A 3,499-nucleotide genomic window follows, 5' to 3' on the forward strand; every position below is an offset into this window, starting at 1 on the left:
CGGAGGCTTAACATCTGTACTAGTGTCAAGAGACAATCTTAAATTATGTCCGGAAGCATTGAAAGAGCCAGACGTTGTCCAGCCAGGACCAGAAGTTATTCAACCCATACAGGTTCAACCAGTAAAGGAAAAAGAAGAGGAAGTGTATCACACCTGTATAGGAGACTTTCCCAAAACCCTACTAACATACCATGGTGCAGTAGTGGTTCCCATGGTGGCCTTTTACCCAACACCAAACCCAATACCAGAAGTCCCAAGACAGGAAGAGGCTGACCCCGTACTACAGGAGGTTCCAGGCCAGGAAGAACAGATTCCTGGTCAGAGTAATCCCATTCACGGTGGACTTGCCAACTCCATAGTTATGGAATTATCTTTAGCAGAGCGGGCAGATACTACATCCGCAGTAGACAGTAGTACACCACATGAAGAGACACCGCTATTACGTAGATCACAGCGTAGTACCCAGGGTCAATTACCGGCCAGGTATGCAGATTACCAACTATAAAGCTCATAATGTGAATTGTATATATGTTATGCCGTATATAGTTAAACAGAAAATGTAGTATAGTCATTGTTATCAGTCTGCAACGTTTAAGCCCAGTGCCTACAGAGACTTGTCTGTATGAACTTCTTGCATATTCTTGAACTTTTTATCAGCCCGGAGGCACTAAATCAAAGCTCCGGAAAGACTGCTTTTTGAACTTTGCTCCTCACTCTTTTTGAACTTTCTTTAGACTTTATATTGATAACTCCGTTGGAAAAATGGAACTAAATTCCTGGACACAAAGTGCAGTGCCTTTCCTAGTACCTTCAAGGATAGAACTGTATTAATGGACGCTATTTGAAGTGACTTTGTACAGAACTATATTTTTGTTTCCTCGAGTGGTTTTTGTAACTTTTCATTTTTAAGACTGTGTACATATTAATTGTTATTTCAAAATGTTATTGTCCCACAGTCCCGGAGTACTGTTCTTAACTAAGGGGGAATGTGGCACCCCTAGGGGTATTTGCCACAAAAATAGTTACTGACAGTAAATGCAAATACTAAAATAGCAAGACTGCACTACCACCTCCGGCCAGAAGGGGGAGCTCCAGAGACTCCCCTTGATCCATTCTGGTCTGAGAGAAGAACTGGCAGTTGGGCTAAGGAGCTGATAGTGAGAGGTCATACAGTTGAATCTCTAACAGCCCTGTGACTGTTACCAGGCCTAAATCACCGGCCTGAGGAGAAGAGGGATAGAGAAAAAGGACATTGTGAGAACCGGGTAGCATTAATCACTACCCAGAACAGGCGCAAAGACGGATACCGGATCCGTGGGTGTATTCATTACATATAATACAGCAACCGGAAAAACGTGAGGTGATATCAGCTTCACTAGGGTCGGACGCAGCAACAGACACAGAGTTCAGCGGTACTCCTGGAGGGGGTAAGCCGATAAAAGGACTCGGGTTGCCCGTCGAACCAGGACCCGGAGGGGACAGATTGGGCCGGCAGCCAGTTCACATACAGCAGCAGGGCCACACAGATATTGCGTACAATAAGAGGCGAAGACCCCGGCAGGGTCAAAGTAACTCAGAGTTCCCATACAGACTCCGGTGACAGGACTGGTTGTAAATCCTTTTTTGTTAAAGTAAACTGGTTAAACGTTTCAGTGCCTCAGCCTTTCATTTGGACAATAGCCATCTATCCAGGATTGGGATCATCACCGCTGGGAGAACCTGCTGCTGATCAAGTAAGTGCCTGTTCCCTCACGATACCCTTTACACTGTGCATTGCCTGAGGCCACAGCACCGGGTCAAGCCACCCGTGACACCCCCCTCAAGAGACAGACCCCATTGGTCCGGTGCTGGGTACCCCGGTCTCTTGGGCGTCACAAGAGTATGGAGCGGGCACTGACGGCAGGGGAGTAGGGAGCGGCCATTTCGCGGCCGCACTGTGCCCGTCGCTGATTGGTCGTGGCCGTTTGACCGTGACCAACCAGCGACTTGGGATTTTCGTGACAGACAAACGGAAATGACCCTTAGACAATTATATAGTAGACTAGATGGTGGCCCAATTCTAACGCATCGGGTATTCTAGAATATGTATGTAGTTTATTTATGAAGCTTTCAGAATAATGTAAATTATACACAGGATTCAGATGGCCGTGACCAATTAGCGAAGTGTGGTTCAAATTCTGCGCCAATTCACGGGCGGACTGCGACTGTCGCTGATTGTTCACGGCTGGGTGTGACCAATCAGTGAAGCCAGAGCCGGCTCCAGGTTTTTGAGTCTCAGTGGGCCCCCTCTTTAACACATACCACAATTCATGATTCACAGATACAGCAGAGAAATATAGCACAGCCAAGTAGCATATAACACAGCCCACATAGTATATAACACAGCCACGTAGTATATAGCACAGCCACGTGGCATATTGCCCAGCCACGTAGTATATAGCACAGCCCACGTAGTATATAACACAGCCACGTAGTATATAGCACAGCAACGTGGTATATTGCCCAGCTACATAGTATATAGCACAGCCCACGTAGTAAATAGCACAGCCACGTAGTATATTGCCCAGCCACGTAGTATATTGCCCAGCCACATAGTATATAGCACAGACACGTAGTGTATAGCACAGACACGTAGTATATTGCCCAGCCACGTAATATATTGCACAGCCACATAGTATATTGCACAGCTACATAATATATTGCACAGCCACGTAGTATATAGCACAGCCACGTAGTATATAGCACAAAGACGTAGTATATAACACTGCCCATGCAGTATATAACCCAGGCCACGTAGTATAGAGCACAGCAATGTAGTATATTGCCTAGCCACGTAACATATACCACAGCCACGTAGTATATAGCACAGCCCACATAGTATATAGCACAGAGATGTAGTGTAGAACACAGCCCACGCAGTATATAACACAGCCCACGTAGTATATAACACAGCCCACATAGTATATAGTAATGTGGTCACCATATCCCTGTTAAAAAAATAATTAAAATAAAAAATAGTTATATACTCATCTTCCATCGGCCCCCGGATCCAGCCCAGGCATTTATTGATGCTCCTCGTGATACTCCGGTCCCAAGAGTGCATTGCGATCTCGCGAGATGATGACATAGCAGTCTCGCAAGACCGCTACATCATCATCTCGCGAGACTGCAATGCATGGACCGGACCGTCGCGAGGAGCGGGAAAGGCGCCGGAAGGTGAGTATATAATGATTTTTTTATTATTATTATTATTTTTAACATTAGATCTTTTTACTATTGATGCTGCATAGGCAGCATCAATAATAAAAAGTTGGTCACACAGGGTTAATAGCAGCGTTAACGGACTGCGTTACACCGCGGCATAATGCGGTCTGTTAAGGCTGCCATTAACCCTGTGTGAGCACTGACTGGAGGGGAGTATGGAGTGGGCACTGACTGCAGGGGAGTAGGGAGCGGCCATTTTGCGGCCGCACTGTGCCCGTCGCTGATTGGTCGTGGC

The sequence above is a fragment of the Ranitomeya imitator genome, chromosome 4 (genome assembly GCF_032444005.1).
Source record: "Ranitomeya imitator isolate aRanImi1 chromosome 4, aRanImi1.pri, whole genome shotgun sequence".
NCBI lineage: Eukaryota > Metazoa > Chordata > Amphibia > Anura > Dendrobatidae > Ranitomeya > Ranitomeya imitator.